Raw genomic sequence first — 16761 nt, 5'->3', positions numbered from 1 at the left:
GTGCCCATATTTTCTTAACCCAGCCTCATTTATTCGCTGTTAATGTTAAAGGTTGTTTATTAAACAGGTGCAAAAAAAAAAGGTGGGGGTGTCTTTGTAAAAAAAAAATTCTCTTGCAATGAAGACAGCTCTGAAATAGTCTCAATCTCCCTTTCTCAGAATACCCTTTAGGAAGAAAGTAACAGGAAGAATTCGTCTCATTATGTCCCTTCAAACCTAATGCATATCATCACTCCAGGTCTGACAGAAGCAGATGATCACCCTATTCTGAAAACAAAGCCTTCTTGGCAACCCACACAGCTTTGGAAGTCCACCGCAGGTTTCAGAGTTTCCTTTCTTAAGAATACATTTACTTTAATCATGATGTGTGTGGTACAAATCACAAGGGTATATGGGGACCCAAGGATAGCAATTCCATATGATGATATTTAAAAAGATTGGAGAGAACATAGCCTTTCTATGCCCTACCTTTATACCTTTTCACACTGTTCACTTTACATGCATTCATGTAGATGATGCAGAAAATCCATTTCTGAAAGGCAGTGGGTAATCTGATATCCAAAACTAAATAGATAAACCAAAAGAATTAATTCAAAATAAAATTATAATTTCATTAAAAGATTTTATAATTTAAAGACTTTTATGAAGAGAATATAATTTTAAGGAGTTTGAGGCACATTGGAATACTCCCAGAGTGGAAAATCCAGAAGTCTCATCACTTAAAACTACAATATACTAAGCAGTTGGTGCAGAGAATTCTGTAAAATACCACACATTGTCCCGTCGCAAAATGAAAAATTATCCCTGTAATCCCAGTAGCTCAGGAAGCTGAGGCAGAAGGATTGTAAGTTCAAAGCCAGCTTCAGCAATGGCGAAGCACTAAATCTGACCTTGTCTTTAAATAAAATACAAAATAGGGCTGGGGACGTAGCTCAGTGGTCAAGTGCCTCTGAGCTCAATCCCCAGTACCAAAAAAATAAAAAATAAAAAGCCCAACTACTTCTTGTTTTGAGATTTTCAAACTTATATTTGTTCCTAGAATGAGTTTGCTGAAAGGGAATGTCAGGGGAAGCCATTGACTGCTTCAATTCGGTTCTTACATAGGTTGAAAAGAACACTGCCACTCTCTCACCTGTTCAGTATTCCATGAGACTAATCTGACTTATGCTTATGCTCAGCCATTTGTCAAATACCAGGAACAGCACAGAACTTCATGTTCCATTGCCTTTGATGTACACTTGGTATTTGACATGTAAGACCCTCGGGACATCAGAGAGCTTGCCACCCAAACCAATACCTATTCAGCATGTGTTCTAGAAGCCAGAGTGTGATTTCATCTTTCACGTTACCTGGTTGCAGAAGTCAAATGGCTCAATAATTCTCCCCATAGTGACATATGTGACAAGCCCCATAGGGAGATGACACATTCTGGCCCTTCCTTCCATTCCTCAAGTATACCAAAGTAAAACCTGAAATAGCGAAAAAAGTTTTATTTGGATTTAACTAGTGAGCTGGGCTGATGTTTGAAAGTACACAGATCTTAATTGTGATGGGCAATTCCTGCTTAAAAATTGATTCTCTCTGAACAGATCCTCTCTGTGTGAGTCCTCAGTACGTGCCTGCCAGCTTCACTGACAAAAGTAGTTATGGTCTTTGGAATAGATTCAACAGAATCAGGGAAGGGTGAATCCATGATTTTCAGCCCTGAACATCACTAATAATTATCTGTCTTTGATTAAAAAATCATTATCTCTGGATCACAGCTGGATTTTAACTTCTAGATTTACAGAGAATAGCACAGGGGTGGGGGGAGAAAGGGAAAAGCATAAATAGAAACAGCAGAAAATGGAAAGAAAGAGGAAGAGAGGGAAGAGCAGAGACAAGAAGAGGAAGAAAGACCACAGGCTGAAGCTGTACAAAGTCATTTTTTTTTGCATTTCCCTGTTGCAATTCATTTTAAAACTATACAAATGTCTCATTAATCTCTACATTTAGAATCTGAGGGTAAAAGTAAATTACTCTTTTGGATCATTTTACCTCCATGTCCACCAGTGACAGATCTGAAAGAGATGAAATATTTTATGCAATTAAACATGGTATGTTATAATGTGGCTCAGTGTGAATACTGTCTCTATAACTCAGCGTAAAGAGAGATACAGGGAATAAAAGGTAAGGACTGAGCTATCAACACAGGATCACAATGGACAGGCTGCTGGATGCTTTGTAATTTGCTTCTTGGTACATCTTGCAAGAACAGGACTCTGCAGTGGGCTTAAAAGCACAGGCATTGATATGGGAGCCCCTAGCTTCTCTATGTGCTTCCCCAACATTCACAATGCTCAAACTTCCTCTGCAAGTCAAGACAGTGAGGAAACGAAGTGGTCCTTTGTATTGGCTCAAGCTAGGAAAATAGAGGCCAGTTTTAGACTTAATACCAATGTATAACACAGTGAAACATAGCCTGAATTTGCCATTGCTTTCTTCGAGAGAGGAAACTAGAAAGTAAGTCTAATGGTCTGTAATGCAGACACTCTTGCTAAACTTTTTTTCCCAACTCTAAAACATAGCTAATTCTCCAAAGGGCTTTCCCAACAAGCTTAGATACTATAGTCTGTGTCAAGGCTCTCCAACACCTCTTCTGATCCCCAAGTGGGGCTGGACGCTCTCCATGTATTGCTTTTAAGGAGGTCTTCATGTGTGGGCTCTGACCATAGACTTCTCCCAGATTTCAGTTTGTGATGGCAGCTTTACAGGAAGTACCACTGGTGATATATTTTTGTGCAAACTACACTCACACTTTGATATAAGCTCCCAAGCATTCCTATTACTACTACCATTATCATTTTACAGATGAGAATATTGAGCCTCAAAGAGAAATCAGTCATAAGCAGAATCAGAGGCTCAACTTGGAGAATTTCTGAATTCTAGATGACTGCAGAGACATCCTATTTTAAAGAATATTTTTTCATCCTAAAATCTTATATTTGTTTTTGTTGTTGTTCATTCTATAACATGAGCTGAAATGTGGCATGGTATCATGCCCCAATGTTCACAGTTGGGACTATGAGCACTTTATTTGAATGTATATATGAGGGAAAATACTCTTTTGAAAGTTAAAAATTTAACCACATAAAGTTTCATTTTTTAAGGATATGATAAAGAGAGAACAAATGATTGAAGGAAAAACAAGAAACAAATCTATTCTTTATTCATAGTCCTTACAAGAAAAATATCCCCATTCTGTTCTTAATATACGCCCTTAAAATGCTAATTAAATCCAGTCCCAAGAGGTTTCAGGAAACCAGCCAGATATTGAAATTCCCTTACCTACAGAATTGATTTCTTTCTTTTATTTAATTTTTTTTGGTGTGTTTGGTCAGTTTTTTATGTTTAATGACACAGCATGACAGAAATACTTTGGGAATATACTGAATGTCTTAAAAATTAGGAGTCAGAGAAAAAGAATATAATCAGGTATTGTTTCTCTGTCAGTATGTTACTATTCAGTATGTAATTTGATTCTAAGTAATCAAAACAAAAAATAGGATTAGACCATATAAGTAGCAAATGAACATTGCACAGACACAATTGTAGCAATTGACTCATATTTAAGCCAGCACACAGTTAGGGGAAGGATTCTGAAATCATTTGTTTTTTCCTCAAAAATGTCATCAACTTAAATAGTGATTTTGATCTTAGCAGCTGATTAAAACTATTTCAGTCAAAAGTAGGTGCCTCTGAGCTGATTTTGCCCTGAAGTAAAAGAAATGGTTCAGATTCAATTTAAATTTTGCTGGTAAACGGGCTATTTAACATTACTTCAATGTGAATATACTGGTGAAGGTTTAAAAACTCAGGACATAACATTCTGAAATGGGGCTGAATATTTTGGAAGAGAAGGAGAAGATGAAGAGGCAATCACTCATTGATAGCAATCTGGATAAAAGTTGACAGATCTCCTAGAGACAGGCACCAAAATACGTTTTGCCTTCTCATCCACCTTGTGCACAGAAAGCAGAGTGAACAAGCAGTCTGTCTCATAAAAATTAAATGGGAAAAGAGAGATCGGTAGAATAGAGGAAGTGGATAAGGAGGTGGAAGAAGTGGAGGAGGGGAGTGCTGGGGCATAATATGGTCAAATTGTACTGTTATATTGTGTGTATGTACTAATTGGTAACAAATCCCTCTATTATGTACAACTGCAATTCCCCAATAAAAAATGTGTAAAAAAAAATTAACTGGAAACATCACCACTAGAATGGCTATCTGTAATATCTGAAAGGAGAAAAATAAAATGCATGCAAAAGGAGGGAATATAAGTTAAAAATTAGATCAGAATAACAGAAGAACAGGCCAGTCAGGAAAAGTAATAGGATGTATTGTACAAGAAGTATGTTTATTGTTATCCATTCAAGAATGGAATATTATTCAGCTGTAAAGAATGACTTTATGACATTTGCCAGTAAGTGGATAGATGGATCTGGAGGCTATACTTCTAAGTGAAATAAGCCAACCCCTCCCCAAAAAAAAATCAAAGGTCAAATGTTTGTGTTGATATGTAGAAGTTAAACCACAATAAAGGAAGAGGGAAAGAAGAGAAGTTCAGTAGATTAGACAAAGGCAAATGATGGGCAGGGAGGGGAGTTAGGAATAGGAAAGACAGTGGAATGGATCTGACCTAATTTTCCTATGTACATGTATGAAAGTACCTAAGTGAATCCCACCATCATGTACATCCACAAGAATGGGATCCTAATTAGAATATGATACAGTCTAAGCATGCATAAGTTTATCAAAATGGATTTTCCTTTCATGTATAAAAAGAATCTATAAAAATAAATAAGGAAAAGTTTTTTAAAAAAGTAGTAGTATATTTTTTTTTTATATATGTTCTGGGGTGGAGTGCCAAAGTGAAGAGAAAAGCATGTTGTAATGCAAGATGGGAAGGGGCGGGGGAAAGGCTCTGTGGCAATGGAATTTCACTCTGGCTTCACCAGCTGAGGTAATGTTAACCCAAACTACCTAAAGTCTTGTTCTTCTGGTGCATCCAGTTGTACTTTTCTTCTAAGCTGGGCACTGATATTGTCCCCAAAATATATCCTGGTAGAAGTAGAAAACAATTACAATGGGAGTGGGAGTCACAACTACAACAGCCCTAACACAATGCTAAAGGATCACTTCCATGCAAAGGTAAAATATAAATCTCCTACAGGCCTAAAAGGTCATCAGTTAAAGTTTTATTTATTTAGAACAAGGGCATCTGGCAGGTGTTATAACCAAAGGAATGGTCCACAAGGCGTCATTTTATACAGATTAAAAGAATGTTGAAATGATTGTGAAAATGCAAGCAGAAACACCCCCAGGAAATACAGGGAGTCATGAGCCAGAATGTCTCTCTAGACAAAAATTATTTCACAAGGCTACCATGGGTCCACAATATCAAGAATTAGAAAATAACTCTCAAGATCAGAATCATACAGCTACCAGAAGGTGAGCTGTACACAATAGAAGGTTTTCTGTCCAGGTACCATACTTCTTTCCTTTCACTAGTGGATTACTTGAGCTCGACCTGGAACCCCAGGATTCACAGAAATCATTTTGAATTACATAATAACTTGCTTCAGGCATTACCCTCACCACCACTTGCAGTTTTCTGTATGAAGAAACCAAAGGCATATTTTTTTTCAGAGCTACAATTTTCCCATTTGCAAACGAGGCATCCCAATGATATACTAGCGGGCAGGCTATGTAGTGATCATTCTGGATGATTTGACCCTACTTTGTTACCAACATAATGGGGTTGGTGCTGATACTCTTTGGGGACATGATAAAGCCCAATCTGTAAGGGAGTTAAACTCAATGGTTCTAATGCTCAAGCTTGCCTAGTGCCTACATGGCAGTTATAAAGGAAGATCCATAATGTTTTCTAAAAATAAAAGGAAATATGTTTAAAATCACAAGGGAAGCATATGGGACTTGGTTCTCATTGCTATTTTTTTTCTCAAATTTTCCTCTTATTTAGGCAAAAGGAAAGAGGTGGGAGGCATGCATAATCTTTTTCGTTTTGTTTTCAATAAAACTGCATCAGAACAGCCTGGATCCTTTAAGCTGTTGGGTATAGTGCTACAACCACTAAAACTGCCCTTTGATATTCTTTCTTCCAGTAATGTTAACTTCCTTAACAGAAAAACCTATGCATTATCTATGTTCATAGTGAGCACTGTGTCTGGCACATGGTGGGTATACTATAAATGACTGGTGAACTATGGGCCAAGATACTCGCTGTATGCCTGCCTTCACCTGTGTTTCCCAGATCTGCTCCTGTCATTGCCACTTCACCTCATTGTCCCAGGGCTGAAACTTTGATATGCTCATAAAACTTCAAAGCTGGCATAAATTCTGATTTTGAACCACTGTTTTTCTCATGGACTGCATCTAGACTATGTTGTATGATGTTCTGCCACTAAACAATCCTCCAGCTCAACCCCCAGTAACATAGCTGTACCAATTCATCTCTAAGCTCTTATTTGCATATGTGTAGGATGCTATGTTTCAAGTCACCCGAAGGAAAACTAACCATGAAAGGTTCCCCTTATTCAGGAAGCCTCCCAAAGAGGCATCAAAAGTGACAGAAAGCCAGGCTGGTGTCATGTTTCATGCCTGTAATCCCAGCAGCTCAGGAGGATGAAACAGGAAAATCATGAGTTCAAATACAGCCTCAGCAAAAGCTAGACACTATGCAACTCAATGAGACCCTGTCTCTAAATAAAATACAAAATAGGGCTGGGATGTGGCTCAGTGGTTGAGTGTCCCAGAGTTCAATCCCCGGTACCCTCCCCCTACCAAAAAAAAAAAAAAGGAAAAGTTAGAGAAATATGTTCTACCCTGCTAATGGCTTTCTTTAAATGTCTATATATGAACTGTGGTTTAAGGTGGGAGAGTATAATTTGGCCATTTTGCAGAAAAAAAAGAGGGGGATGAGTAAGTAAATTCAAAACATTGCTTCTGTTTGGAGAATCTGTCTCCAATGCACTGAACAATGACTTTCTCCACTGAGGCCCAAGCTCCTTCTCCTGTCCCTTCCAGGACCCTTCTTTGCTGTCCACTTGCACCTGCCTCACAGTTGTGTGGGTGGAGAGAAAAGGTAGCAAGGACTAAGCATTGGAAATCATTTATTCAGAACTCTTCTAAGAGATTCAGCAGATACTTTCACTGCCTGCTTTTAATTAATTAATTAATGAGAAGATATAACTTAGGGCAACTGATGGACACCTTTGCATGTTTGGTATGGATGATGTCAGGCCCTATAATTTCATAAGCACATTCTAACACACACATTCACACATGCTTATATCTGTTGCTTTTACACAGTTCCTTAGTCTTTCATTAATATGTACCTGAGCCAAGGGTTGTACAGAACTATCTACAAAATAATGGCTTGCAGAAATAAACTCAGCTTCTGAAAATCCATGTCCTAGTAGTGTCAACACGCAGCACTAATAAAGCTGACACAGTCACCTGAACTACTGGGGTCAGCCACCTTGGCCTTTCTTGTCATCGTGATTCCCAACCTCTGCTTTCTTTCATATTCTTAATGTTCAATTAAGAAACACATTTTGTTTTTGCAAGGAGACCTGGGTAAGGGTGGGGTAAAAGAACAATTGAGCACAATTTCATTTCAGATTTTATTTTTAAAAGTGCATTTGAATATGACAGCCAGTCTTAAACTACTTTTAAAGGCTGATGACTTGACCTGGAATAAAACCCAGCTGTATTAGATATGTTTAGATCTACCGTTAAAGCGCAATGGCCATTATCTTTTTTACATTAACAGAAGGGCAGAATGCCATCCCCTTTCATTTCTCCAGTAAATCAAATAGAATTATTCATTAGCTCTAAATGTTTCCAAACCATCCCTTCTTCCCCCACACACCATTACCTCATTTTAAACAACCAGTGGTTTTCTTTCTTCTAAAAATAACCTCTGATACACTGAGCTCCTAAACTTTTGGACTTTGCAAAAATTAATTTCTGTGGTTAGTAAAGCTAACGGTCTCTAGAGTAGAATCAGACCGTAAAGACAATAAAGGAGCAATTAAAAAGCATCCCCTTGTATTACTTTTCAGTACTCCCACTTGTCAGTGACTGTAGATCTTTGGTGCTGGATAATTCCTGGGATCTCCAGTTAGTAAAGGCCATCTCTGAGTAAAAGCTTCAAAATAAAAATCTAAGTAACAAAACAACTAAAAGTCCTTAAATGCTTTAAGTTCCTTAATTGCTCTCTCAAACAGCCAATATCAAACCATAGCTTTAGATTTCTGTAAATCAGGTCTAATGCAAATGCACAGGTAATGCTGCCCAGTCATACCACTAAATTACACATATACAAACATGCTCAAACAAGCACATACGCTCATACACTGACAAACGTGCCTGCATTTGCACGTGCACGCGTACACACACACACACACACACACACACACACACACACAGCAAACATCAGTTTTCTTCTCCAAAATCAGATCCCTGAACCTTATGCGGATTTCAGAAGCAATCCCATTTCCTATCCTCTACTTTGACCATTTTGTATCCGCTGTGGCCCATTTCATTAACAGGGGCTCATCAGAGTCACATCAAAAAGTGAAGATACATTGTTTCTATTACCATTTATAGAGCCATTTGTTTTATTTAAGAAAAGGTACTTAGTCTGTGGCCTTAAATTACATATCAGGAACAGGATTCTGGAATTTAGGGTATGTGTTTATTCCCCCATCTCTTTGTCAATGAGAAATCACTGATTGTTGACTCACAAGAGAGTTCCCATTTGCCCTGGCAGACACTCAGCTCTTTGAAACAATAACTCAGCTTCAGGGACTTTAGAGCCATTGCCATTTCCAAATAGGCTGTAGCCTTGGGATTACAGCACCTTAATGCAGGTCTTCAAATACACCCATGAGCTGAGCTCACATTTACTTCTGCATGATGAAAATGGGAGTTCTGAAGTGAAACAAGATAGTAAAATTTTTATTTTCTTAACCACTGACACCATAGCTTCTCTTAAGAACTGAATTTAGTGAAAAATGGACCTGGATCATGGAATGTGTTTGTTGAAAAAAGATGCAGAGGACATAGGCCAGGTCAGACTTCACAGGAAAGTGTGGAGTTCCTGAGATAGTCTGGGCAGAGGCAGGGGAGGAAGAGGGAAGACCAGCAGGAGGAGAAAGGGAATCCAACTGTGGGACAGCAAATTGTGTCCCCCATGACACCCTGATTCTCTGGCCCTGGGCAAATTCCAATGAAGACCACAAAACTAACCAAGATTTGAAGTAAGTTTTTGTTTTTAAACTGTTTCTGTAGAAACCAGTAAAAGACTGTATTTCATGGTGCAGGCTACGTTGTTGCTGAATTTGGGTGTGGTCCCAAATCTGAGATTGTGCCTACCCCCAAAACTGACAGACACTGGGAAGTACTGTAACTACAATGCCCAATTTTACCTTAAGCTGGAATTCCCATAAGCCTCCAGCTAACACCTGGTTTACCCAAAGTAAATGTTTAAACAAGAAATAGAGCTCATAAAAGATACTTGTACTTTTATGACACTCTTTCCCCAGTCTGGTATATAAAGTGATTCAGTGGTATGTCTTCAAGGAGTTTACAATCTAGAGGGGCAGAGAAGAAACGTAATTGCAGTTCAAGATGGAATATGAAGTGTGCGAACAGAATGAGGGGAGGGGGAGGGGAGGGGGAGGGGAGGGGGAGGGGAGGGGAGGGGAGGGGAGGGGGAGGGGAGGGGGAGGGGAGGGGGAGGGGAGGGGGAGGGGAGGGGGAGGGGAGGGGGAGGGGAGGGGGAGGGTAGAAAAGGGAGATGTCAGTGATTATTTTAAGAGGATGGTAGGAGGAGGATGGTATTTTCAGAGGCAAAAATAGTGGGAGGAGGGACAGAACTCATTTTATTAGAGCTGCCTATATGATCTTGACATCTCCTATATTAGAGTGAAGGATAGTAGGAATGTCTTCCTAATCTCTGTGCTTGTCCACCCTCCAGATAAGTAGCCCCATGTCTCCGGGTACAGCAGTTCCTTAAAATTAATGCTTAACAGAATCCCAGGATGACACTCAGTATAAATATCAACAGAGAGGCAGATAAGAGCAGAATGAAGACCAGACATTTCAATCAGGTCAGCTTGCCTGGAATTTAAAATGTGCAGGGGAAAACTCACAAGAAAAATGTGGTTATGTTGGGATAGGGCCAGATGTGGAGGTGTCTAAAATGGAATCTCATCACCTTCTTCAGGCAATCGGGAGAGTGGTGGGAGGATCCTTGGCAGGAGGATATGAGATGAGGCACAATTCAGACCAGTGACTCCAACTACATGTGCAAGACAGAGGGGACAAGATTAGTGATGGGGAAGCCCAACAGAAGCCATTTTAGCACCTCCTTATAAGCAAAATCATGCAGGTTCAACCTGAGGGAGGGAAAGAAAAGAAGTGGGTCATTTAAAGAGAGAAATAAACTGTTTATAAGCATGGGTCAGGTGCAAGTCAATTTAATAGCTACTTACTGAGCATCTTCGGTACGCAGGCTATGGCAGTTAAACCTGACTCCAAAAGGATTCATACCAAACTCTTATTATTGGTTAAATTCCAGATTAGAGTTGAAAGAGAAGGAATTTATGAACTTTTTTCCTTCATATACTTTCTTTTCCTTTGGCTTCTCCTAGTGGTGATGTGTCACTTTTATGACGCTAAAGGGAATTTTAAAATCCAAGAATATATACATTTTTAAAAGTGTGTTTCATGGCAAATGAACAGTGAAGACCACTGGATTTGTATGCCAAGCTGAAGAAAGGCTCTGAGCAAATTCAGAATCATCCTTATCTCATTATTAAAGCAGGACCCGGAGAGCATCGCCACAAAAGGTGTTAAGCTATTAGCTTGTGGTCCTGAATACAGCCCCAAGCAATAGAGCCATGTTTCAATTAAAATGTTACATTTTTCATGCTTCTCATTAAGGCAAACTGATATCACTCTCAATAATTCTGAATTAGTAAAGTCAGATTATATTGGAACTAAAAATAATTATGGAGGGAGTGAATCCTCCCAGTTTCCTTTAATTACCGTGTCAGAGAAGGAACCTGGGGAAGCTCCTACCTGAGACTAATTTAGGAAGCTTTGAAAAAGTTGCTTTTTGGGGCCATTAGATGCACGGTCTCTCTCACTGTGCAACTGCCTACAGCCCACGTAGCACACAGTGAGCACAAACTAGAGCTAATGAGTCCTCATTTCTACAGCTGCGAAAACCTGGGAGAATTTAAGAAAACACAGCATTACTCCCCTGAATGTGCCATATTACATGAATTGTGTAGATGCTAGAATGCCCTACTCATGAGCTAAAATAATTATGACTAGCAAATCTAGGCTGCATTCTGTCTGGAGAATCTCATCTGTATCTATCAAGAACTCAACCCAGCAGGTCCCACTAATGTCTCTTCATCATAGCTCAAGTCTACTTTTTAAGTCCTGAAGGAAATGGCAGGGGCTATTTTTAAACAAGAGTGTAAAGGTACCATGCGTCTTCTGTCCCAGAATTTGCTGACCTGTCTCATTCAGCCATAGGGGGGGTGGAACCAAAGATTCCATTAGGAGACTGACATCAACAGAAATCAGCTCTAGGTTATATCTCCTAGCCAATTCATTGCTATCATATTGTTGTTCTGCAGAAAGAACTTTGATGCATAAATAAAATACCCACACCTTAGATTAATAAGTTCTTCCAATGGCATAATAACATAAGAACATATTGTTTGCTTATGAATAGCTAAAATAATGGAGGTTAATTTCCCCCTTGACCTATCTCATAAAACAATGATATTAATTATTTAAATAAATACCCAAGCAAGAGAATATTGGATGCAATGTTTTCTTAGTGTCTCCTCCAGATCTAAATGTAAAAATGTGCCATCGCTCTGCATAGCAGTCCTTGGGTAATGACATCATGTGCAGCATTTGCAAGGCTCTCACAGAGAAAGTCCTACTTCTGGCTTAAGATCATTGTTCCCCTTGGTTTAAAATTGTCATGGCCCTGAACACCTGAAAAGAAAGGAGGGAGGGAGGGGAATAGTATGATTCTGGAAACAGAGTTCAAAAGGGATCCACAGCAAATCCTCTTTTAAAGCAGAGAATATGGTAGTCATTTTGTGTGATAAAACTCCCAACATCCAAGTGGACATCTTTAAACAGACCTCTACAGTCATTCTTCTTCCGTTAATTCCCGATTATACGCCAAGATTCTGGGGACACATCCACCTCTCTGCCCTCCTGAGAATCTTCTATAAGCCCATATTTTAGGTTGTGGGCAGGGCATCTGTAAAAAGGTGAAACATGTCATGCTCATGTAGCTGAGCCATTTATAAAGGATGGAATGCATTCCCATAAGTATGCCAGTGTGTGTATGTGTCTTGGTGTGAATGTGAGTTTCTAAAGATAGCCAGAGCTGTGACCTAACAGAGCACAACAAAGCAGCAGGTCATCCAGCCCTGAAGAAACTTTCTCCAGTTGCCTACCAATAAAATACTAACTGAACAGATGCTTTACTGCAAAATTCTGGAAAATATACGCCTATACATAGTAAGAGCCCTGGATGTTCACAGCTATTAAAGAAAACTATCCTAGATACAGCAATCAATGCTGAGGAAATAAGTGAGATTCGGTCAAAGATCTGTGCATAAGGGAAGCTTATCTCAACATTGTTTATAATAGAAAATGAAAGGTTGAACCCATAAAAATAAAAAAAAGCAGTTGACTTAAATACAGAAAATATATACGATGGAATAATATAGATATCAGAAATTATGATTTTATGAAATTATTTGATAAATAAAGACTAAAGAATTTAAATTGAAAGATGGAGGGAATTTAAGAACTACATAAACTATATAATCCCTCCACTGTACTTTGTCCATAAGAATATGTATATATTATATGCATAATAATCTGTTGGGTAAATTCTAGTGATTTTATTTTCCTTTCTGCATTGCTCTGTAACTTATGTATTTTCTACAATAAGGACTTCTGATCTTTGTAATCAAGAGGAAATTCAATTTAATGAGACAAGAACATTAAAATAAATGGCAAAAAATAGGAATAGGACCCCCAGATCTCAGGTGACAATAACAGTAAATGAAACTACAAGTCCCCTTTTTAACAAGGTCTTTTGGCAACCATATAAATGAGTACTTAGAATTGATGTAAATCAAGATACTTTTTAATTTCGTTACCATCATGACTTAAAATTGTATCAATTCTCTATTTCTGATTTTGTAGTAATTTAGTTTTGACTGAGGTATATAATCTTAAGCCAGTCTTTGACCCTCCTCCCCTTTATAATTCCCCGCATTATATAATATACATTACAGCAAGTTTTGTTTATTTACTTATCTTTCCTATTCAACTCTAAGTTTATTGAAGACTGAGCCTTCATTCATGCTCTCAAGACAAACCAGAAACCCAGTAATAGGTCCTAGTGATAGGACAGTAAGAGGAAAAATGCAAAAGTAATATCCTCTGCTCTGTATTCCTCCTAGAACTGAGCCTAGAACCTAGTAGATACTAAGTCAGAATTTGGTGAAAGAATGAAGGAAGGGTAAAAAGGGAGGAAGAGAGGTGGTAGGATGACTAAATCAAAACAACAGATTAGATGCTGCCGGGATACACTGTGAGTATAACACAGGCATGGAAGAAACCCAGGAGGGCATCAGCTAGGAATTCAGAGGTACATGTTTGCAGCAAGAAGAAAACAAAATAGGGTTTCAAAATAAGACCTACGAAAACAAGGACTTTCAAATCATGTTCCACAGAAGTTCAGATACTTCTACTAATATCTTTCCTTCAAAAACAAAAATATATTTTAGCTAATCTAATGATTCTAATTAAAAGCAAACTTACATTCTGAAATGTATTCCACAGCAAATATTAGCATTGCAGAGATAACCAAAGTGCTAATTTTTCTCCTAGATTAAATCATTCCCCTGTATATCTGTATTCCACCTGGCCCTGTGCATTGCACCTAGGTCATGCTCAATTTTGTGGTCATTATTTTTGCATGTGTTAACCTCAGTTTCAAACTTCTTTTGCAATCCCTGTGCAATTATTTGGAATTTATTGTAAAGACTCATTAACAATAAAGGTTGTCACTCTTTGTGGTATTTAAAGATTGACATAGATTGACACATACACCCCCGCAAGGAGAAAGATGGTCTTTGTTTTATCCCCTTGAATAGGTGCAGGTTCTTTGATTGCACTGACAAACAGAACAAAGCAGAAGTGATTCTGTGTCACTTTCAACCTGAAGCATTAATAAACAGTCATCTTCCCTCCTCTGTGTTTTGAACATACCCACTTGAAATCCAGCTACCATGCTGCAAGGAAGTCCAAGAAACCTGTGCAGAGGCCCCAGTGGAAAGGAAAGAATTTTCTCCAATGACAGTGTAGGCAGAGTTCCCAGCCTAGGTAATAACCAGCACTAGCATGCTAGTGAGCCCAGTAGAGTCTCACCAGTCCATACTTTATGAATCTACCCCTGCCATTCTGTCCAAGTTTCAGATTCATCCCTTTTTTAAGCCACAAGTTTCAGGGTGATTGGTAACACAGAAATAGATGAATGCTATAGTCTGCATGAGTCTTTAAAAATATTTTACAAATTCAGACCCGTGCTTGTCCATTATACCTTAGTATCCTAGCAGTGAATGTGCTGCTTCAGCATATCTGTGCCACATCCAACTGAGAGCCATGCCAGGTTCAGACCCTTCTCATGCCTATGATAACTGTTAACAAATTAGTATACAACATGTTTAATGCTTATGCAATTTCAGTACCTCCTATGATAATATTAAAAGCTTTTTGTATGATGTCTAAAGTTAAATACTATCCATTTATTTGTTGTAGTTTTTAATTAATTATCCACATTACAAATTAGTTTTATGGAGAATTTTTAAAATACAGTAATAATGACTATGTCATTGACCAACTTCAAAATGAAATCACAACTGATCTCATCCTGATCCTTCAACTAATGAGTACTTCAATACTAAATTTTTTAAAAGTCACTCACAAAAACAAACTAAGCATTTGTCACTAATTGCACTTTTTAAGGCAATGGAACTTCATAAATTGTGTTGAGGGCTTGAAGTACAATTTTGCAAAATAGCGTTCCAGCCAAGTCAGACATTTTCATGTAAAATATACACACCCTAGATTTTTCTGAGACAATTAAACATGAAAATGTTATTGAAAAAATTTATTGCAAGACAGTTTAAATATGATGATGGAAATACAGGGGTAGCATAACTCATGATAAATTGCTTCATCCTAAGAAAGAAAGATGTACCTACAATAGAGAAAAAGTTAATCTCTCTGATACTGACATTGCAAGAAGTAGACTGATGAATACGTTGTGCTAAAAAGTACAATTAGAAATAATATCTTATGATGATGTACAGGGAAAGAACTAAGAAAGTGAATTCCGTATATTGAGTAAATTTGATGAAGTGGTTAAGCGGGATCTGCTAATGAAAATAGTTATTGTGAATGTCTATTTTACTTTTTCTTTGGTAAATTATAGACAAGCAAAGAGATAGCAGAAATATTTTATTATTTGGTTAAACAATTACACATACACAAAAGAAATTCTACATTCTGAAATAGTTTGGCAAAAATATAATTACATCTACATAGATATTCGGAGACTAGCAATAGGAAAACTGTAAAATATATAACTTAGCAAAAGATCTTCCCTGAATATGGTGATCTTGGTATACTACATGAAGTATCTCCACTATTGGAAATGCTACCTTCTGTTGTTTTGCTTAGAGCAATGGATAATGTTCATTAATTTACAGACATGTAGAATTATTGGGAGAGTGAGTTATAAATTGTTTTTATTTTTTAAAAAACTCTTCAGCTCTTCTGATTAATGTAAGATGGAACTAGGAGTGTTTAAATTGGAAGTATGAGTGTTTAAACTTAGAGAAGGAACCATGTTTCAGTCAGTTTTTTCCAGAACTACTATAGGGAAGAAAAAGTTTGAGTGCTCATGGTTTCAGAGATCTCAATCCATAGTCAGCAGACTCCATTCCTGAGGGCTAAAGGTGAGGCTTAACATCATGGCAGAAAAGTGTGGAGTAGGGAAGCAGATCACATTATGATCAAGAAGCAGAGAGAAAAGTCTCTACTTGCCAAATACAAATACATACCCCAAAGGCAAGTTCCCAATCCCCACTTCCTCTAGCCACACCCTGCCACTTCAGTTACCACTCAGTTAATCCCTATCAGGGATTGATTCACTGATAGGGTTGAGATTCTCACAGCCCAGTCATTTCTCCTCTGAACCTTCTTGCTTTATCTCACATGTGAGCTTATGGAGAACACTCCAAACCATAACACATCACTACATTTTTGTTTGTTTCTCCCTAAAATATAATATACTTACAAGATTTCTATAGTCTTGATATCCTTAGTGAGCAAAATAAGCCCATCACCAGGGCATAAAGTTGTTGAGATTTTAACTATGGATAAAGTGACTGAAATGACAGGCACAACTGAAGTCTGAACTCAATATATAAAGCAGAATAAAGACCCCTGTGTTAGAAAGTCCAATGAGTCGCTGAGACGGGCACCAAAAGATACAAGAGTTTTAAAACTATGATTGAAAATGTCACAATCTCATAATATACACAAAAGTGTTTTCTAACAAGAAAAATTTAA

General features: G+C 37.9%; 1 protein-coding gene across 9 annotated transcripts in view; it reads right to left on the bottom strand.

The window, feature by feature from the left end:
- Window positions 1–16761, bottom strand: part of Sorcs1 (sortilin related VPS10 domain containing receptor 1) — a 474759-nt gene that overhangs the window by 333738 nt on the left and 124260 nt on the right. The gene's annotated exons all lie outside the window — the stretch shown is intronic.

The sequence above is a fragment of the Ictidomys tridecemlineatus genome, chromosome 1, assembly GCF_052094955.1.
Source record: "Ictidomys tridecemlineatus isolate mIctTri1 chromosome 1, mIctTri1.hap1, whole genome shotgun sequence".
NCBI lineage: Eukaryota > Metazoa > Chordata > Mammalia > Rodentia > Sciuridae > Ictidomys > Ictidomys tridecemlineatus.
This window is presented reverse-complemented; position numbering and strand designations above follow the sequence as displayed.